We start from the raw sequence: 23,245 nt of genomic DNA, 5'->3' as shown, positions 1-23,245 counted from the left end.
TCATTAAATGAAGCAAGCTTAGTAACCATAAGCTAAGCACCTATGCATTGGGGAGTATAGTTGTTAAACTATTTAATGTGCTTAGCACCTCATCTAAGCACCCATGCATTGGCAGCAGCCTAAGCGTTGACCTTCTTCTCATTAGTGCTCTCAACATGCTGTTGCGCGGCCTGTCCTTGCCATTTCCTGCCGAAGTCTTTGCGCAGCCTGTCCCTCCCTTCTTCATGCTCAGGCAGAGTACTTGGGGGAAGAGATTGTGAGGAAAGAAAATTCAGGATCCAAGAAGCTAGCTAGCTCGGTAGGTTGTTGCTGCTGCTTTGTTTGTTTTCAGAAAGGGGATCACAATGATCTTCCCCTCTGTTCATCTACCAGGTTCTTTGTATCCACCGGCAGATTGCGCTCCGGGACAGGCATGGTGGACGTCATGGGCGGCGTCGCGTGGATCATCGGGGTGGCGCTCAAGATCAAGGAGGCGGCCAGCACGGTCCACCAGAATAAGAAGGACCGCCACCACATCAAGAGGCGCGTCAAGATACTCAACAAAACGCTTTCGCACCATGAGAACAACACGGAGCTGATGGAGGACTCTGCGGTGACGGCCGCGCTCGAGGCGCTCGAGGTCATCACCGTGTGCCAGCAGGAGAGGTGCATCCTCTGCGCTTTCTACACCGCCGGGAGGCTGTCTCGGAAGCTGGGCAAGGTGGAGCAGCGCATATCGTACCTCAACTCCGACGCGATGCTGACCATCATGAGCTACCAGCTGCTCAGGAAGTTCCATGATGGTGCTCCACCACATCCACCCACACAGGTCTGAGTACTAATTAATCACCCTCTCTCCTGCATCCAGAAGTGGTCATTGTGGTTATGAAGAATGATAAAGTCAAACTTTCATTGCTGCACCTTTTTGCTTTGTTTTGTTTTGTTTTGTGGTATCTCTAAAAATAAATTAGTTAATTTAGATTACATGAGTGTACATGTTGTTTCTTCACAAGCAAAACTACTTTCTGCCTACCACCATGCATAACATATGCATTTGCGATTTTCAGATTTACTCTCCTGGCACACACACGCCATTGCAACCACCAAGTCGGTCACAAAAGGTAGTGAGGATGATACCAGTGTATACCCCTACGCCATATATGTGTCTGTATAAATGAATGGTAGTATATATGTCTGAATCCTTGACTACCAGGTGTCAAAACAAAATCAAGATGAAGCCAACAAGCGAGCTCGGCCCCAACAGTTATTTCTCAGTCGATATTTGTAGATGTGCGATGGAGATCTTTTCATCTATTTGTAGTGGCATGAATCTCATTGATTAGATCGGATGATTATTAGCGTCGACTTAGAAAATGTTACTTTCTGGCTACCATCATGCATGACATGTGCATTTTGGAATGTTTCAGATTTACTCTACACACACACCATTGCAATCACCGACTCTGGCAAAAAAGGTAGTAAGGATGATAGTGCTACCGTACAAATATGACATATATGGAGCATAAACAATTGAACGATAGTATGCTGAATTATATCTACCAGACATGTGGATACCCCCATATATATGTATGTACAATATAAATGATAGTATATATTTCTGAACCCCTGACTACCAGATGTCGAAACAAAATCAAGATGAAGCCAACAATCGAGTTCAGCCCCAACAGGTATGACTCCCACTTGCACATGTAAACATGTCCATGGGAGTAACTATTTTGTGTCGGTTTAGAAATAGTTATTTCTTGGTCGATACTCCTAGACGTGCGATGGAGATCTTTTCATCTCTTTGTACTGGCATGAATTTCAATGACAGATCGAATGGTTCTTTAGTGCCTACTTAGAAGTAGTTACATGTTTTTGTCCCCCAAAAAAACTACTTTGTGCCTACCACCATGCATGACATTTGCATTTTGGAATTTTTCAGATGTACTCTCCTGGTACACACACACACACGCCATTGCAACCACTGACTCCAGCACAAAAGGTAGTAAGGATGATGCTGATAACGTACATACATGACACATATGGAGCATAGATGATTGAACGATATTATGTTGAATTATTTCTACCATACACGTAGATAACAATATGCCATATATATGTTGATGATTGAACGTTAATATGTCAAGTTATATCTATCATACATGTGTATACAAATGATGGTATATATATATATATGCAGGGGCGATTTTACCGTCCGGGCACCCTGGGCACGTGCCCGGGCTCGACGCCCCCACCTTCCAAAACGTGCGTGAGCTCTCGAAGCCGCAAGAATCGCAAAAATTACTCATATAGGCTGAAAACTCGTGAAAATATGCCGCAAACAGGAAAATTGCTCTATAACTAGGCCAGCGTGGTCATTTTCTGTCTATTGGGCCTTTCTTATAACAACCAACCAAGATGCACCCTTTCGTAACTGGGCTACAACCAACACGAGAAAATCATGAGATGAATCGATGGATTAGTTGCCTGTCGAGCAGAGACGAGGAACTCGGGGAGATGGGAACGGGCGCTCGCGCGACACGCCCAAACCCTAGCTCGATACTCCATTCTCGAAGACAATCTAGCCACTGTGGAGGGCGGACTGCCGGAGGGCATCGATGAACGGTGAGCCGCTAGAGTATTGGTGCGCGGCCGGGCTACTACTCCGTCGGGCAAGGCAGGTGAGGGTCACGTACGATCGATAGTGCAAGCGCCCAGGCGGTGGCTCCTCCTGTGAAAATTTCATTCCGACCCCGGTGGACGGTGGGTCTTCGCCGTCCGCAGTAGCCGCGCCAGCAGCACTGCCAAGTGTTCGACCAACACAAAGCCGCGACCAAGACGCGGCAAGCACCAGACTGTCAAAGAGGGCTACCATGGCACACAACAATTAGGTGAGTCATTCTCTGTAATTTAATGAAAAATTATGCAATTTAACATTGCTTGTGTCGATTCAAATTATGTTTGTTCAAATTCAGAATTGAGCATGTTGTGATAGATCAGAAATGTGATACATCTGATTTTTTTAAGGCCAAAATGTACTTTAGCTTACAATGTGCCCGGGCTTTAGCAATTCGCTAGCTCCGCCACTGTATATATGTGTGTGAATACTTGACTACCAGATGTCCAAATTATATCAAGATGAAGCCAACAAGCAAGTTCAGACCCAGAGACCAAGGCCCCGGGTATGATTCCCACTCATGCTAGTAAATATGTCCATGACAATGGCTATTTCCCTATCAACTCAGAAATAGTTATTTCTTGGTGGACACTCAATATTCGAGGGCATGCGATGAAGATATTTTCATCTCTTTGTACTAGCATGAACCTCAATGATCAGATCGGATGGTTCTAAGTGTCGACTTAGAAATTGTTATGTTTCTCAATCGCATGATAAATAGCAAAACCATATGTCTATATACCTCTACATACAATAAGTGACCACTAATGTCCCCATCTCCAACTATTAATGACACAGAACTTTTGAAATTCCTAGGTTCCCAAGTTTGGAGATTGGGACTCGCACCATGCGGGCCGCTTGGACCAGCCGGAGAGCTATCAGAGAAGCTCCAGGAAGAGTTTCACACCTAACCCTGAGTCGGGGGCGATAAATATTTAATTTTTGTTTCCTAGCGTGTATAGTAAACATGCGTGTTTATTTATACTTTCAAAAAATCATGCGCCACATAAATGATTACATATGCAAGTATGTGAAAACCACTGAGTCATTGTCTCCGCCAAAAAATTTCCATAACAACGGACAAACCACCAGCTTTCCGTTCGGTCACACATTAGCTCTTCCATAAAAGTTATCGTTCAGAAATAGGTAGTGTCAAGGGGGAAGTGGTTTCACCACGTCTCAAGGGCGACATGCTACTTGTTCAAGGGGACATGTTGCTCGGGGCCCACTCTGAGTTGGACGAACCCTTTAGGCGTACCACTCCTGGCTTCGTTTGAAAGAGTCGTGCAATTACCAAAACAGAGGAGCCCGTGACATGCAAACAGAAGAGTCAAGGACATGAAGGTCTTCCTTGTGCGACAATATGATGGCCATTGACCAAGACCAAGACCCCTATATAACGTAGCAAGACAGAGGGGGGGGGGGGGGGGGGGGGCTTGAAACTCTCAAAAAAACCTAGAAGCATAGTTTAGATGATTAGTAAACTCTCGACATCCCCCTGAGACCATCCACTTCCGATCCTGGCGACTTGACATCCAACTCGGCGGATCACAATATTGTTATGTCTTGTAATCACCCCTACAATGTGATTCCATATAAGCAGGACTAGAAGTAGTTATTTTTCAGTCAATACTCTTAGACGTGTGATCTTTTCATCTATTGGTACTAGCATAAATCTCAATGATCAAATTGGATGATTCTTAGTGTCGACTTCGATATAGTTATGTTTCTCAATATCACTAGATAAATAGCAAAATTATATCTATATGTACCTCTACATACATTATGTGACTAGTAATATCCCCATCCCCCAAAATACATGACACCGAAAATTTTAAATTCCTAGGTTCCCAAGTTTGGAGTTTGGAGCTTGCCCTATGCGGACCAGGCGGAGGGATTTTCTTTAATCTTTAATAAATGCAGGGCTAATAAGCCGGGTCCGGTAAAGTCTTCAATTTATTTTCCTAGCATGTATAGTAGACATGTTTGTCTACTTGTACTTTCCATTAAAACTTAATATGCACCATATAATTTTATATCTGCAAATATGTGAAAACTACCGTGTCATTGCCTCCACCAATTTCTTCTCCATAACAATGTGACAACCACCATCTTTTTGTTCGGTCATATGCTCGGTTCCATAGAAGTTGTTGTCTAGATAAAAAAAAAAATCTTTTGTTACTAGCAATATGTAAAATATTAACCAAATATGCTTGTTATGCATGGATTTGCATTGGAAAGGATGTTCACATTATATAGTATGAATCTTGCTCACAAAATAAATTAATTGACAAGTCCTTCGGATACAGCAATAAGACACAAGTCATTAAAATAGTTGTATCAAAACATATTTTTAGTGGACAAGATATGGCTTAAAATTCAATGCCCTTAATTTGTCCAACTAGTAGCTGGTACACTAAGATAAGTCCCTACTTTTATGATTTGTACGCTGGCACACTAAATTTGTCCTAAGGAGTATATAAGTAATAGTAACATTAATAGAGTCCGTTCCCCAACCATCGTCCGTTGGTCAGATGGCCGGTCCACCACGCAGCCTGGTACAGAAAATTGTTGAAGCTGTGCGCAACATCAGAGAAGCATTGGAGACGGTTCTCCAGAACAGGGATGATTGTGTTGAGATTAACAATCGTGTTAACAAAGTTAGCACCGTCCTCTTGCTGCTTTAGGATATAAAGGTGGTGGGCGAGCCGGCGATGCGGGGTACCCTGGAGAAGCTCCTCGTGACCTTCTCCCATGCCCACGCGCTTGTCACCTCTTGTCAAAGAAGGTGCCTCAACATCGCGTGCCTTTCTAGCCCGCCTGGTCGACTGTCCAGACAGCTACACGAGGTGTTGGATCAGATGGTGTCTAACATCGATGACATGACGGACATCATCCTAAAATGTAAGGCGGATTTTGGTTCAATAAGACATAGCTTTGATCAATGATTAAAATTGATATTTAAGAATACCTACTTATTGTTGTAGGGACTATATATAGTATAAGATCTTGATAACATTTATTAGATGTGAGAATTAATGCGGTGGACTTCCAAGATAATTAGATCTTGATAACATTGTAAGGAGTATAGTAAATACTCCAAAGACAATGTGTCTCCTATGAGCTCTGATAAATGTGATTCTTGTTTATTTCCCTTTTTTCCTTTTCTAAAATAATGAGTCCACTCCTTACAAAAGTGCATTTCAGTTTTTGTTGCAATTGACATTAATTATTTGTGTTACTTGACTTTTCCCATGTAGACACCAATGTGCCAGAGACATCCTAGGTCAATCCTAAGGTGTAGAAAGCTTTCAACGAGGAAGGTAAGCATTGTACTTTCACCGTGTTGATCCCATTGTGTTCTAGTAGGTTCTTTTTCAAACCATTAGTCATATATGCTTAGTTAATTTTTGTACAAAACTATGTTTGTGGGTATAAAACTAGTTGTTGCCAATTGATGCATGGAAACTCCCCCTATAGTTGTCACCAGTAACTTTGTCCCATTGTTGAACTTTTTCTCAGATGAGGTATATGACAGGCGATGGACTCGGGTTACTACATGTGAAGTTTATATATTTCCTGTGTATTTTACTCTTTTTTATTTCATGATATGTAAGGAAACATGATGGTGTGTGTAAGGTGTATATTGTGTCGATGATAGTCATGGTGGAATCATTTGCAAATCAATTTTCGGGAACTATTGGCAGACTTGTAAATAACTAATAAATGGTACATCTGGTATATGTTTGAGACGTTTGGGTCAGAATCAAGCTTGATTTTAACTAGTTATTATGATAGTATATGTGTAAGGTGCACATTGCTCCGTGATAGCCATGGTGGAATCATTGGCAAATCAATTTTCGGTATATGTTTGTAGTTTGTTGAACCTCTAAATGTGTTGTTGCTATTTTTTTTTGTTGTGTTTCTTAAACATTTATGAAAGTTTACATGCGGACGTTCAATGTAAGCGAAGTACCGTTCGGGCGGGACAATCGACAAAGCATAAAAGGCAGGTGGAGGTTAGAATATGTCATTGCATTATTAGAGTTGAAACTATCCCATTTTTAGAAAGCAACCAACCGTCGATCCATCCTGAAATACATCTATGATGGTGCATGCATGCACACACGATTAAGTCCGTAGTTTGTTGCACCTCTAAATATGTTGACGCTATTTATTATTTTTTTTGATGTGTTTTCTTAAACATTTATGAAAGTTTACATGGGAAAGTTGAAGGTAAGCGGAGTACCGTCCGGATGGGACAATCGAAAGAGCTTAAAACGCAGGTGGAGGTTAGAATATCCAGTTGGTAGAGTTGAACTATCCTATTTTTAGGAAGCAACCAACTGTGGATCCAGCCTAAAATAAATCTATGATGGTGCATGCTTGCACGCACTTTTTTACACCTCTAAACGTGCCTTACTAGGACCAAGGGGGCCGTGCCCCCCCCCCACCCCCACCCCACCCTAGAGAAATTATGTGCAATACTATTATTTGTTAAGCTATTTTTTTAAGATTCAATGTTTAAGCAGCATTTGCCCTTTTGGCCCCCTCAACAATCTATGTCAAGCTCAGCCACCGCGTCCAAGGTCAATCCTAAGGTGTAGAAAGCTTTCAACGAGGAAGGTAAACAATCTATGACCGTATTGAACCCATTATGTTCCAATTACGTAGTTTGTTGTTCAAACCATTAGTTGGCTCCCTGCGGACGATCCCAGGGATCCTCCCGACACTCGCGGTGAACTGGGCCCGATTGCGCCCTGCTGTCGTGGGACTAGCACGGGCGCATGCACCAACGAAAGCTGGAAGAGCAACCTGGATGCACATAAGCTGGTACAGAATAGAATCCACACCATGAAAACAATCAAAAACTATTAGTTGTTGGAGATATGCCCTAGAGGCAATCATGTATGATGTTATTTCCTATGTGTTTATGAATGAAGACAGTCCTTGGATGTAATCAATGATGCTTGTTGGCAAGTACATGACTTGTCTGTGAGATCTTGTGTTGTATGATACGTCCTAAATGGTCCTAAATGGTCCCTAGTCGTAAATGACGTGTGGGCACACGTCGGACTAGACTAGCATGCAATACGGTATATGTGAAGGAAATATGCCCTAGAGGCAATAATAAAGTTATTATTTATTTCCTTACAATCATGATAAATGTTTATTATTCATGCTAGAATTGTATTAACCGGAAACATAATACATGTGTGAATACATAGACAAACAAAGTGTCACTAGTATGCCTCTACTTGACTAGCTCGTTAATCAAAGATGGTTATGTTTCCTAACCATGAACAATGAGTTGTTATTTGATTAACGAGGTCACATCATTAGTTAAATGATCTGATTGACATGACCCATTCGGAATTAATATTATTTGGTGCCAGCGTTGAGCATGAACATTATATCTGGATCTTGTTTAATGCGAGACGGTTATTCATTTAAATCAGAGAATAATGGTTGTTCTATTTATATGAGTAATATCTTTTATGGTCATGCACCCTTGAAGAGTGGTCTATTCTTATTGAATCTCGATAGTAGTAATACACATATTCATAATGTTGAAACCAAAAGATGCAGAGTTGATAATGAAAGTGCAACTTATTTGTGGCACTGTCGTTTAGGTCATATCGGTATAAAGCGCATGAAGAAACTCCATACTGATGGACTTTTGGAACCACTTGATTATGAATCACTTGGTACTTGCGAACCGTGCCTCATAGGCAAGATGACTAAAACACCGTTCTCCGGTACTATGGAGAGAGCAACAGATTTATTAGAAATCATACATACCGATGTATGTGGTCCAATGAATATTGAGGCTCGTGGCGGATATCGTTATTTTCTCACCTTCACAGATGATTTAAGCAGATATGGATATATCTACTTAATGAAACATAAGTCTGAAACATTTGAAAAGTTCAAAGAATTTCAGAGTGAAGTTGAAAATCATCGTAACAAGAAAATAAAGTTTCTACGATCTGATCGTGGAGGAGAATATTTGAGTTACGAGTTTGGTGTACATTTGAAAAACTGTGGAATAGTTTCGCAACTCACGCCACCCGGAACACCACAGCGTAATGGTGTGTCCGAATGTCGTAATCGTACTTTACTGGATATGGTGCGATCTATGATGTCTCTTACTGATTTACCGCTATCGTTTTGGGGTTATGCTCTAGAGACGGCCGCATTCACGTTAAATAGGGCACCATCAAAATCCGTTGAGATGACGCCTTATGAACTGTGGTTTGGCAAGAAACCAAAGTTGTCGTTTCTTAAAGTTTGGGGCTGCGATGCTTATGTGAAAAAGCTTCAACCTGATAAGCTCGAACCCAAATCGGAGAAATGTGTCTTCATAGGATACCCAAAGGAAACTGTTGGGTACACCTTCTATCACAGATCCGAAGGCAAAACATTCGTTGCCAAGAATGGATCCTTTCTAGAGAAGGAGTTTCTCTCGAAAGAAGTGAGTGGGAGGAAAGTAGAACTTGACGAGGTAACTGTACCTGCTCCCTTACTGGAAAGTAGTTCATCACAGAAAACTATTTCAGTGACACCTACACCAGTTAGTGAGGAAGCCAATGATAATGATCATGAAACTTCAGATCAAGATACTACTGAACCTCGTAGATCAACCAGAGTAAGGTCCGCACCAGAGTGGTACGGTAATCCTGTTCTGCAAGTCATGCTACTAGATCATGATGAACCTACGAACTATGAAGAAGCGATGGTGAGCCCAAATTCCGCAAAGTGGCTTGAAGCCATGAAATCTAAGATGGGATCCATGTATGAGAACAAAGTATGGACTTTGGTTGACTTGCCCGATGATCGGCAAGCAATTGAAAATAAATGGATTTTTAAGAAGAAGACTGACGCTGATGGTAATGTTACTGTCTACAAAGCTCGACTTGTCGCAAAAGGTTTTTGGCAAGTTCAAGGGATTGACTACGATGAGACCTTCTCACCCGTAGCGATGCTTAAGTCCGTCCGAATCATGTTAGCAATTGCCGCATTTTATGATTATGAAATTTGGCAGATGGATGTCAAAACTGCATTCCTGAATGGATTTCTGGAAGAAGAGTTGTATATGATGCAACCAGAAGGTTTTGTCGATCCAAAGGGAGCTAACAAAGTGTGCAAGCTCCAGCGATCCATTTATGGACTGGTGCAAGCCTCTCGGAGTTGGAATAAACGTTTTGATAGTGTAATCAAAGCATTTGGTTTTATACAGACTTTTGGAGAAGCCTGTATTTACAAGAAAGTGAGTGGGAGCTCTGTAGCATTTCTGATATTATATGTGGATGACATATTGCTGATTGGAAATGATATAGAATTTCTGGATAGCATAAAGGGATACTTGAATAAAAGTTTTTCAATGAAAGACCTCGGTGAAGCTGCGTACATATTAGGCATTAAGATCTATAGAGATAGATCAAGACGCTTAATTGGACTTTCACAAAGCACATACCTTGACAAAATTTTGAAAAAGTTCGAAACGGATCAAGCAAAGAAAGGGTTCTTGCCTGTGTTACAAGGTGTGAAGTTGAGTAAGACTCAATGCCCGACCACTGCAGAAGGTAGAGAGAATATGAAAGATGTTCCCTATGCATCAGCCATAGGTTCTATCATGTATGCAATGCTGTGTACCAGACCTGATGTGTGCCTTGCTATAAGTTTAGTAGGGAGGTACCAAAGTAATCCAGGAATGGATCACTGGACAGCGGTCAAGAACATCCTGAAATACCTGAAAAGGACTAAGGATATGTTTCTCGTATATGGTGGTGACAAAGAGCTCACCGTAAAAGGTTACGTTGATGCAAGCTTTGTCACTGATCCGGACGATTCTAAATCGCAAACCGGATACGTGTTTACATTAAACGGTGGAGCTGTCAGTTGGTGCAGTTCTAAACAAAGCGTCGTAGCGGGATCTACATGTGAAGCGGAGTACATAGCTGCTTCGGAAGCAGCAAACGAAGGAGTCTGGATGAAGGAGTTCATATCCGATCTAGGTGTCATACCTAATGCATCGGGTCCAATGAAAATCTTTTGTGACAATACTGGTGCAATTGCCTTGGCAAAGGAATCCAGATTTCACAAAAGGACCAAACACATCAAGAGACGCTTCAACTCCATCCGGGATCTAGTCCAAGTGGGAGACATAGAGATTTGCAAGATACATACGGATCTGAATGTTGCAGACCCGTTGACTAAGCCTCTTCCACGAGCAAAACATGATCAGCACCAAAGCTCCATGGGTGTTAGAATCATTACAGTGTAATCTAGATTATTGACTCTAGTGCAAGTGGGAGACTGAAGGAAATATGCCCTAGAGGCAATAATAAAGTTATTATTTATTTCCTTACAATCATGATAAATGTTTATTATTCATGCTAGAATTGTATTAACCGGAAACATAATACATGTGTGAATACATAGACAAACAAAGTGTCACTAGTATGCCTCTACTTGACTAGCTCGTTAATCAAAGATGGTTATGTTTCCTAACCATGAACAATGAGTTGTTATTTGATTAACAAGGTCACATCATTAGTTGAATGATCTGATTGACATGACCCATTCCATTAGCTTAGCACCCGATCGTTTAGTATGTTGCTATTGCTTTCTTCATGACTTATACATGTTCCTATGACTATGAGATTATGCAACTCCCGTTTACCGGAGGAACACTTTGGGTGCTACCAAACTTCACAACGTAACTGGGTGATTATAAAGGAGCATTACAGGTGTCTCCAAAGGTAGATGTTGGGTTGGCGTATTTCGAGATTAGGATTTGTCACTCCGATTGTCGGAGAGGTATCTCTGGGCCCTCTCGGTAATACACATCACATAAGCCTTGCAAGCATTACAACTAATATGTTAGTTGTGAGATGATGTATTACGGAACGAGTAAAGAGACTTGCCGGTAACGAGATTGAACTAGGTATTGGATACCGACGATCGAATCTCGGGCAAGTAACATACCGATGACAAAGGGAACAACGTATGTTGTTATGCGGTCTGACCGATAAAGATCTTCGTAGAATATGTAGGAGCCAATATGGGCATCCAGGTCCCGCTATTGGTTATTGAACGGAGACGTGTCTCGGTCATGTCTACATTGTTCTCGAACCCGTAGGGTCCGCACGCTTAAGGTTACGATGACAGTTATATTATGAGTTTATGCATTTTGATGTACCGAAGGTTGTTCGGAGTCCCGGATGTGATCACGGACATGACGAGGAGTCTCGAAATGGTCGAGACGTAAAGATTGATATATTGGAAGCCTATGTTTGGACATCGGAAGTGTTCCAGGTGAAATCGGGATTTTACCGGGTTACCGGGAGGTTACCGGAACCCCCCGGGAGCCATATGGGCCTACATGGGCCTTAGTGGAAAGGAGAAAGGGGCAGCCCAAGGGGGCTGCGCACCTCCCCCCTCCCCTAGTCCTATTAGGACTAGGAGAGGTGGCCGGCCACCCTTCTCCCCTTTCCCCCTTTGGGGAATCCTAGTTGGAATAGGATTGGGGGGGAGTCCTACTCCCGGAAGGAGTAGGACTCCTCCTGCGCCTCTCTCCCTGGCCGGCGCCCCTCTCCCCCCTTGGCTCCTTTATATACTGAGGTAGAGGCACCCTAGAACACACAAGTTGATCCACGTGATCTATTCCTTAGCCGTGTGCGGTGCCCCCTGCCACCATATCCCTCGATAATACTGTAGCGGAGTTTAGGCGAAGCCCTGCTGCTGTAGTTCATCAAGATCGTCACCACGCCGTCGTGCTGACGGAACTATTCCCCGACACTTTGCTGGATCGGAGTCCGGGGATCATCATCGAGCTGAACGTGTGCTCGAACTCGGAGGTGCCGTAGTTTCGGTGCTTGATCGGTTGGATCGTGAAGACGTACGACTACTTCCTCTACGTCGTGTCATCGCTTCCGCAGTCGGTCTGCGTTGGGTACGTAGACAACACTCTCCCCCTCGTTGCTATGCATCACATGATCTTGCGTGTGCGTAGGAAATTTTTTGAAATTACTACGAAACCCAACAGTGGCATCCGAGCCTAGGTTATTTATGTTGATGTTATATGCACGAGTAGAACACAAGTGAGTTGTGGACGATACAAGTCATACTGCCTACCAGCATGTCATACTTTGGTTCGGCGGCATTGTTGGACGAGACGACCCGGGCCAACCTTACGCGTACGCTTACGCGAGACCGGTTCCCTCGACGTGCTTTGCACAGAGATGGCTTGCGGGCGACTGTCTCTCCAACTTTAGTTGAACCAAGTATGGCTACGCCCGGTCCTTGCGAAGGTTAAAACGGAGTCTATTTGACAAACTATCGTTGTGGTTTTGATGCGTAGGTGAGATTGGTTCTTACTTAAGCCCGTAGCAGCCACGTAAAACATGCAACAACAAAGTAGAGGACGTCTAACTTGTTTTTGCAGGGCATGTTGTGATGTGATATGGTCAAGGCATGATGCTGAATTTTATTGTATGAGATGATCATGTTTTGTAACCGAGTTATCGGCAACTGGCAGGAGCCATATGGTTGTCGCTTTATTGTATGCAATGCAATCGCGATGTAATGCTTTACTTTATTACTAAACGGTAGTGATAGTCGTGGAAGCATAAGATTGGCGAGACGACAACGATGCTATGATGGAGATCAAGGTGTCGCGCCGGTGACGATGGTGATCATGACGGTGCTTCGGAGATGGAGATCACAAGCACAAGATGATGATGGCCATATCATATCACTTATATTGATTGCATGTGATGTTTATCTTTTTATGCATCTTATCTTGCTTTGATTGACGGTAGCATTATAAGATGATCTCTCACTAAATTATCAAGAAGTGTTCTCCCTGATTATGCACCGTTGCCAAAGTTCATCGTGCCCAGACACCACGTGATGATCGGGTGTGATAAGCTCTACGTCCATCTACAACAGGTGCAAGCCAGTTTTGCACACGCAGAATACTCAGGTTAAACTTGACGAGCCTAGCATATGCAGATATGGCCTCGGAACACGGAGACCGAAAGGTCGAGCGTGAATCATATAGTAGATATGATCAACATAACGATGTTCACCATTGAAAACTACTCCATCTCACGTGATGATCGGTCATGGTTTAGTTGATTTGGATCACGTAATCACTTAGAAGATTAGAGGGATGTCTATCTAAGTGGGAGTTCTTAAGTAATATGATTAATTGAACTTAAATTTATCATGAACTTAGTACCTGATAGTATCTTGCTTGTTTATGTTGATTGTAGATAGATGGCTCGTGCTGTTGTTCCGTTGAAATTTTAATGCGTTCCTTGAGAAAGCAAAGTTGAAAGATGATGGTAGCAATTACACGGACTGGGTCCGTAACTTGAGGATTATCCTCATTGCTGCACAGAAGAATTACGTCCTGGAAGCACCGCTGGGTGCCAGGCCTGCTGCTGGAGCAACACCAGATGTTATGAACGTCTGGCAGAGCAAAGCTGATGACTACTCGATAGTTCAGTGTGCCATGCTTTACGGCTTGGAATCGGGACTTCAACGACGTTTTGAACGTCATGGAGCATATGAGATGTTCCAGGAGTTGAAGTTAATATTTCAAGCAAATGCCCGAATTGAGAGATATGAAGTCTCCAATAAGTTCTATAGCTGCAAGATGGAGGAGAACAGTTCTGTCAGTGAGCATATACTCAAAATGTCTGGGTATAATAATCACTTGATTCAATTGGGAGTTAATCTTCCAGATGATTGCGTCATTGACAGAATTCTCCAATCACTGCCACCAAGCTACAAGAGCTTCGTGATGAACTATAATATGCAAGGGATGAACAAGACTATTCCCGAGCTCTTCGCAATGCTGAAAGCTGCGGAGGTAGAAATCAAAAAGGAGCATCAAGTGTTGATGGTTAACAAAACCACTAGTTTCAAGAAAAAGGGCAAAGGGAAGAAGAAGGGGAACTTCAAGAAGAACGGCAAGCAAGTTGCTGCTCAGGAGAAGAAACCCAAGTCTGGACCTAAGCCTGAAACTGAGTGCTTCTACTGCAAGCAGACTGGTCACTGGAAGCAGAACTGCCCCAAGTATTTGGCGGATAAGAAGGATGGCAAGGTGAACAAAGGTATATGTGATATACATGTTATTGATGTGTACCTTACTAGAGCTCGCAGTAGCACCTGGGTATTTGATACTGGTTCTGTTGCTAATATTTGCAACTCGAAACAGGGACTACGGAATAAGCGGGCACTGGCAAAGGACGAGGTGACGATGCGCGTGGGAAACGGTTCCACAGTTGATGTGATCGCGGTCGGCACGTTACCTCTACATCTACCTTCGGGATTAATATTAGACCTAAATAATTGTTATTTGGTGCCAGCGTTGAGCATGAACATTATATCTGGATCTTGTTTAATGCGAGACGGTTATTCATTTAAATCAGAGAATAATGGTTGTTCTATTTATATGAGTAATATCTTTTATGGTCATGCACCCTTGAAGAGTGGTCTATTCTTATTGAATCTCGATAGTAGTAATACACATATTCATAATGTTGAAACCAAAAGATGCAGAGTTGATAATGAAAGTGCAACTTATTTGTGGCACTGTCGTTTAGGCCATATCGGTATAAAGCGCATGAAGAAACTCCATACTGATGGACTTTTGGAACCACTTGATTATGAATCACTTGGTACTTGCGAACCGTGCCTCATAGGCAAGATGACTAAAACACCGTTCTCCGGTACTATGGAGAGAGCAACAGATTTATTAGAAATCATACATACCGATGTATGTGGTCCAATGAATATTGAGGCTCGTGGCGGATATCGTTATTTTCTCACCTTCACAGATGATTTAAGCAGATATGGATATATCTACTTAATGAAACATAAGTCTGAAACATTTGAAAAGTTCAAAGAATTTCAGAGTGAAGTTGAAAATCATCGTAACAAGAAAATAAAGTTTCTACGATCTGATCGTGGAGGAGAATATTTGAGTTACGAGTTTGGTGTACATTTGAAAAACTGTGGAATAGTTTCGCAACTCACGCCACCCGGAACACCACAGCGTAATGGTGTGTCCGAATGTCGTAATCGTACTTTACTGGATATGGTGCGATCTATGATGTCTCTTACTGATTTACCGCTATCGTTTTGGGGTTATGCTCTAGAGACGGCCGCATTCACGTTAAATAGGGCACCATCAAAATCCGTTGAGATGACGCCTTATGAACTGTGGTTTGGCAAGAAACCAAAGTTGTCGTTTCTTAAAGTTTGGGGCTGCGATGCTTATGTGAAAAAGCTTCAACCTGATAAGCTCGAACCCAAATCGGAGAAATGTGTCTTCATAGGATACCCAAAGGAAACTGTTGGGTACACCTTCTATCACAGATCCGAAGGCAAAACATTCGTTGCCAAGAATGGATCCTTTCTAGAGAAGGAGTTTCTCTCGAAAGAAGTGAGTGGGAGGAAAGTAGAACTTGACGAGGTAACTGTACCTGCTCCCTTACTGGAAAGTAGTTCATCACAGAAAACTATTTCAGTGACACCTACACCAGTTAGTGAGGAAGCCAATGATAATGATCATGAAACTTCAGATCAAGATACTACTGAACCTCGTAGATCAACCAGAGTAAGGTCCGCACCAGAGTGGTACGGTAATCCTGTTCTGCAAGTCATGCTACTAGATCATGATGAACCTACGAACTATGAAGAAGCGATGGTGAGCCCAAATTCCGCAAAGTGGCTTGAAGCCATGAAATCTAAGATGGGATCCATGTATGAGAACAAAGTATGGACTTTGGTTGACTTGCCCGATGATCGGCAAGCAATTGAAAATAAATGGATTTTTAAGAAGAAGACTGACGCTGATGGTAATGTTACTGTCTACAAAGCTCGACTTGTCGCAAAAGGTTTTTGGCAAGTTCAAGGGATTGACTACGATGAGACCTTCTCACCCGTAGCGATGCTTAAGTCCGTCCGAATCATGTTAGCAATTGCCGCATTTTATGATTATGAAATTTGGCAGATGGATGTCAAAACTGCATTCCTGAATGGATTTCTGGAAGAAGAGTTGTATATGATGCAACCAGAAGGTTTTGTCGATCCAAAGGGAGCTAACAAAGTGTGCAAGCTCCAGCGATCCATTTATGGACTGGTGCAAGCCTCTCGGAGTTGGAATAAACGTTTTGATAGTGTAATCAAAGCATTTGGTTTTATACAGACTTTTGGAGAAGCCTGTATTTACAAGAAAGTGAGTGGGAGCTCTGTAGCATTTCTGATATTATATGTGGATGACATATTGCTGATTGGAAATGATATAGAATTTCTGGATAGCATAAAGGGATACTTGAATAAAAGTTTTTCAATGAAAGACCTCGGTGAAGCTGCTTACATATTAGGCATTAAGATCTATAGAGATAGATCAAGACGCTTAATTGGACTTTCACAAAGCACATACCTTGACAAAATTTTGAAAAAGTTCGAAACGGATCAAGCAAAGAAAGGGTTCTTGCCTGTGTTACAAGGTGTGAAGTTGAGTAAGACTCAATGCCCGACCACTGCAGAAGGTAGAGAGAATATGAAAGATGTTCCCTATGCATCAGCCATAGGTTCTATCATGTATGCAATGCTGTGTACCAGACCTGATGTGTGCCTTGCTATAAGTTTAGTAGGGAGGTACCAAAGTAATCCAGGAATGGATCACTGGACAGCGGTCAAGAACATCCTGAAATACCTGAAAAGGACTAAGGATATGTTTCTCGTATATGGTGGTGACAAAGAGCTCACCGTAAAAGGTTACGTTGATGCAAGCTTTGACACTGATCCGGACGATTCTAAATCGCAAACCGGATACGTGTTTACATTAAACGGTGGAGCTGTCAGTTGGTGCAGTTCTAAACAAAGCGTCGTAGCGGGATCTACATGTGAAGCGGAGTACATAGCTGCTTCGGAAGCAGCAAACGAAGGAGTCTGGATGAAGGAGTTCATATCCGATCTAGGTGTCATACCTAATGCATCGGGTCCAATGAAAATCTTTTGTGACAATACTGGTGCAATTGCCTTGGCAAAGGAATCCAGATTTCACAAAAGGACCAAACACATCAAGAGACGCTTCAACTCCATCCGGGATCTAGTCCAGGTGGGAGACATAGAGATTTGCAAGATACATACGGATCTGAATGTTGCAGACCCGTTGACTAAGCCTCTTCCACGAGCAAAACATGATCAGCACCAAAGCTCCATGGGTGTTAGAATCATTACAGTGTAATCTAGATTATTGACTCTAGTGCAAGTGGGAGACTGAAGGAAATATGCCCTAGAGGCAATAATAAAGTTATTATTTATTTCCTTACAATCATGATAAATGTTTATTATTCATGCTAGAATTGTATTAACCGGAAACATAATACATGTGTGAATACATAGACAAACAAAGTGTCACTAGTATGCCTCTACTTGACTAGCTCGTTAATCAAAGATGGTTATGTTTCCTAACCATGAACAATGAGTTGTTATTTGATTAACAAGGTCACATCATTAGTTGAATGATCTGATTGACATGACCCATTCCATTAGCTTAGCACCCGATCGTTTAGTATGTTGCTATTGCTTTCTTCATGACTTATACATGTTCCTATGACTATGAGATTATGCAACTCCCGTTTACCGGAGGAACACTTTGGGTGCTACCAAACGTCACAACGTAACTGGGTGATTATAAAGGAGCATTACAGGTGTCTCCAAAGGTAGATGTTGGGTTGGCGTATTTCGAGATTAGGATTTGTCACTCCGATTGTCGGAGAGGTATCTCTGGGCCCTCTCGGTAATACACATCACATAAGCCTTGCAAGCATTACAACTAATATGTTAGTTGTGAGATGATGTATTACGGAACGAGTAAAGAGACTTGCCGGTAACAAGATTGAACTAGGTATTGGATACCGACGATCGAATCTCGGGCAAGTAACATACCGATGACAAAGGGAACAACGTATATTGTTATGCGGTCTGACCGATAAAGATCTTCGTAGAATATGTAGGAGCCAATATGGGCATCCAGGTCCCGCTATTGGTTATTGAACGGAGACGTGTCTCGGTCATGTCTACATTGTTCTCGAACCCGTAGGGTCCGCACGCTTAAGGTTACGATGACAGTTATATTATGAGTTTATGCATTTTGATGTACCGAAGGTTGTTCGGAGTCCCGGATGTGATCACGGACATGACGAGGAGTCTCGAAATGGTCGAGACGTAAAGATTGATATATTGGAAGCCTATGTTTGGACATTGGAAGTGTTCCAGGTGAAATCGGGATTTTACCGGGTTACCGGGAGGTTACCGGAACCCCCCGGGAGCCATATGGGCCTACATGGGCCTTAGTGGAAAGGAGAAAGGGGCAGCCCAAGGGGGCTGCGCACCTCCCCCCTCCCCTAGTCCTATTAGGACTAGGAGAGGTGGCCGGCCACCCTTCTCCCCTTTCCCCCTTTGGGGAATCCTAGTTGGAATAGGATTGGGGGGGAGTCCTACTCCCGGAAGGAGTAGGACTCCTCCTGCGCCTCTCTCCCTGGCCGGCGCCCCTCTCCCCCCTTGGCTCCTTTATATACTGAGGTAGAGGCACCCTAGAACACACAAGTTGATCCACGTGATCTATTCCTTAGCCGTGTGCGGTGCCCCCTGCCACCATATCCCTCGATAATACTGTAGCGGAGTTTAGGCGAAGCCCTGCTGCTGTAGTTCATCAAGATCGTCACCACGCCGTCGTGCTGACGGAACTATTCCCCGACACTTTGCTGGATCGGAGTCCGGGGATCATCATCGAGCTGAACGTGTGCTCGAACTCGGAGGTGCCGTAGTTTCGGTGCTTGATCGGTTGGATCGTGAAGACGTACGACTACTTCCTCTACGTCGTGTCATCGCTTCCGCAGTCGGTCTGCGTTGGGTACGTAGACAACACTCTCCCCCTCGTTGCTATGCATCACATGATCTTGCGTGTGCGTAGGAAATTTTTTGAAATTACTACGAAACCCAACAATATGGTTTTTGTCTCACTAGCCATGAAGCATGTGATGCTACCGAACTGCATAGATCTGATCGGATCCGAGATTGGATCCGAGCTTGGATGGATATCGGATCGGACAGACCCAACTATGAGACGCAGCGATATGTCATTTGTGAGTCTCTAGTACAACATACATTCTATGTCCTAAGATCTCAGCTGACGCATGTATTCGGGATGGTGACAGACATGCTTTGGGCCGACCAAACGCTACTCCGTAACTGGGTAGTCATAAAGGTAGGTTCCGGACTTGTCCAGACCCATGTTGCGAGAGATGGTCGAGCAAGATGGGATTTGTCCCTCCGACCAGGAGAGATATACTCTGGGCCGCTCGTGTGATCCGACCAAGATAAGCATGTCCATGCGATAAAGATTATGAGATAATCCGGTTTGTGGTCGGCATCACTGAAATGAGAAAGAGGTCACGCAAGCACAAGGATGACAGACTCGCCTTGAGCCCGACAACATATATCGTGTGGCAAAGGGAACAAAAGTGTGACATTTTGTACAGATTCGCTTAACCAGCTTCTTAGTCTACTTGCTGGTCGGCACGCCTTGCTAGAGGCCGCTACCAGCCGAGCGGGTCGGAGGTGATCCGACCTGCGACCAAGCCGACTTGAACCCGATGGTCGCGCGCTTAAGGGAAGGAACCTACGAGGTCGGGTCCGAGGACACTGGTCGGATGTGATTCGAGCTGGACTTGGATTGTGACCGAGTAGACTTGTGGGCTTTAGGATCTGTGTGAGGCTCAAGAGTTGATCCCGCGACAGATGCCTATAAATAGTGGAGGTGCGGCACACTCCTTTGATTGATCGCTTCGGCGTCTGTCACTAGGGCTTTGCATGTGTTGCAACTAGCCACCTCCACTCGCCGCCAATTGTGTGATCGGACCTAACAGTCCGCTGCACGACGTTCCTCCTGCATGTGAGGATACCGTTAGAGGCGGTGCACTTGCGCCGCTCCGGCAAACATGTTCGCGGGATCCTATCGGCTACGTGGGAGATCGACAAGGAGGAGACGAATCCGAAGACGCGTTGCCCCAACTCTACTTCCGCTGCACGGCACTGCGCGTCTAGTGGTAACAATTTGTGATCCTTCACCCTTAGCATGTTCTTGGATGTTCTGTGCGTAGAAATTTTTTTAATTTGCAGTCGACGCACCCTACCATAGAACCTAACATTAGCGGTATAGATTCTGCCCTATTTGTTTTAGAATAACACATCTCTAATAATTTGTAGAACATAAATTGCACAACATTTACCAAATAATCATTAGCAAGAAAATAGTATTACGCGTATTCTAAAAACTATTGATTGCCTTCCAGTCAACTTATTCAGTATACAATAATTTAATAAACTATGCCACTGGTGTTTCACACTTCTCCCCGCTAATCTGCAAATGAGAAACAACCGGTATGATTAGAGCAACAATTAGAGTCTTCACCAATATGCTACTCCCTCCGTTTAACTAAAACCACGACACTTATTTGAGGGAGTATATGTTATCTGTTTTCTTTGGGGGGGGGGGGGGGGGGAGCAAACTTGCCATTCCAGAAAAGGTAGCTTTAATCTCACTACCCCCCAAACAAAAGTTTTAATCTCTCTATGAATTTTCATACATGAAATTACCAATGATAGCTTTTCAATTGAATTGTAATACCAAATCACAACCCTACAAAAAAATTAATCAAAATCTTACAAACGACTGGGCCAGAAAAAAATTATAATAATCAAAATCACAACAAAACATGAGGAAAGGAGTTAGATCATTGGTGTTGCTGGCGGTTTGGGAAATGTGGGCCGAAAGAAACAACTGTAGACATTGTGGCCACAGTGCGCCGCATCATCGACCTATGGCGACTCGCATGCGCGATCTACCTTGAGTCTCTGGCCCCTCGGGAACATGTCGTGAGAGATCAGATTTTGAGCTGCCCCATGGGCCTCTTTTTATAGATAAAATGCCTTTGTCCGACTTTAAATTGATAAAGCCACCAAGCGTGACAAGAGTCAACAAACACCCAGCATACAACGCAAATCAACAAGAGTACGAAAGTAGTTAAGGAAGGAATGGAGAGCCACAACCGGCAACAGGAAGCATGGCATGCAGGCGAGACAAAATAAAGAGGGCGAAGCTAGCACCCAACTAGGACAACCGCACTGAATCTCTGCCCAGGATGAAGTTCGTAGTTCCCCGAACATGAGAGATCAGAAGCGCCGCAGCCGCTACATCGCCCTCCTTAATCAGAGATTTCCCCTGCTGCAAAAGAGAGGGCATTTAAAAAATGCAGTCAACCACCTTGTTAGGGAAGGTGTGCTCGATGGTATATTCAAATCCTTAAGAAGTCTTCTAACACCTCCACCGGTTTTAGACTTCGGTTTCTCATCTTGCCCAATGGCAACTAGCCTTAGTGTGCTCCTTGAGCCCTCCCTTCACCGCCCGTTCGGTCCCCTTTCCCCATTTCTCGCGGCCACGGTGTATGGCGGTGAGTGAGAGGGGATTCAAACTTGTGCCATATGTTTTCTTCCCAAATAAACCAAAAAAAACATAAGTCGATTCTTACTCATCACGGACTTTACCGCACCCATGGTTTTTTGTGCGAAGATCACCTAAGTTGACCGGTGGAATGGATATGATGCCTTCTTCAAGGGCTTCCGCCTTGTATGGTAGAAGTGGGGGTTCGATGAAGCTACGTGTGGATTCCTATGCTTCAACCCGAGCCTCTCGTACATCCATGGAGAAGGAAAAGAGATGAAGGGGATAATAGGGTCCGGATCTTGAGTTATGGTCTGCTGAAGTGGCTTCTCATGTGTTGCAATTGCACTTGTCCTTGTCACTTTTTTTAGGAGCTCATTACGTGCTATAGTGCATGCTTCTACTCTCATCCTCCTTGTGAGAGCTAGGCCTCGATTGTAGATAGACGGTCTACCTCGCTCCTATGCAGGATCTTCTGGCCGAAGGGTGACTGTTAGAAGCTCCGACATCGAGGCAAGTGCCATGTCGCCTCCTTTTCTTCCTCCCGGCATGAATGCCAAAAGGAAGGCACCTTCGCTTCAGGGTGGGTGCCTTCTTCTTCCACTTTATGACGTTATTTGGTGGCAGTGCTGCAGTAGTCTTGTGATCCCAAGTGGAATCATCCCTGGCGACGACAAGTCTTTTGCTCATCTCATGCTCTATGGCAGGCAAAGGGCACAATTACGATCTAATTTTGTGGTTTGGTATCATTCCACCAAATCTCATGGACCGAGTTCCTACTTATTTTTTTGTTGGGGTCTATATTATTAGCTGTATTATGGCTCCTTATAAAAAATGACATAATGACTCCATATTTTAATTAATGAAGCTAGTCCTTCCTCGGTGCGGATTTTTGTAACCTGGGTCTACCATTTAGCAAAAAAGATTTAAAAGTAGTAAAATAAAATAAATAAATAAATAAACAAAACTTTGCCGGAACAAGCATTGTCTAGTGTGTTACTCACGTGTAAAGTTTCAGGACAAAATGACTTGTGTGATATTGTTGGCAAAAA

The 23,245-nt window shown here is 43.4% G+C and overlaps 1 pseudogene across 1 annotated transcript; it reads left to right on the top strand.

Annotated features, from left to right (window-relative positions):
- Positions 1–202: 202 nt before the first annotated feature.
- Positions 203–6,534, top strand: LOC125534476 (uncharacterized; annotated as a pseudogene). The gene is made up of 7 exons (XR_015610312.1): positions 203–808; positions 1,047–1,120; positions 1,617–1,667; positions 1,814–1,821; positions 5,162–5,563; positions 5,920–5,982; positions 6,182–6,534. The product of XR_015610312.1 is annotated as an uncharacterized LOC125534476 (transcript).
- The last annotated feature ends 16,711 nt before the right edge of the window (positions 6,535–23,245 follow it).

Source organism: Triticum urartu, chromosome 1A (assembly GCF_056163025.1).
Source record: "Triticum urartu cultivar PI428250 chromosome 1A, HENAU_Tu73, whole genome shotgun sequence".
In the NCBI taxonomy this organism is placed as follows: domain Eukaryota; kingdom Viridiplantae; phylum Streptophyta; class Magnoliopsida; order Poales; family Poaceae; genus Triticum; species Triticum urartu.
This window is presented reverse-complemented; position numbering and strand designations above follow the sequence as displayed.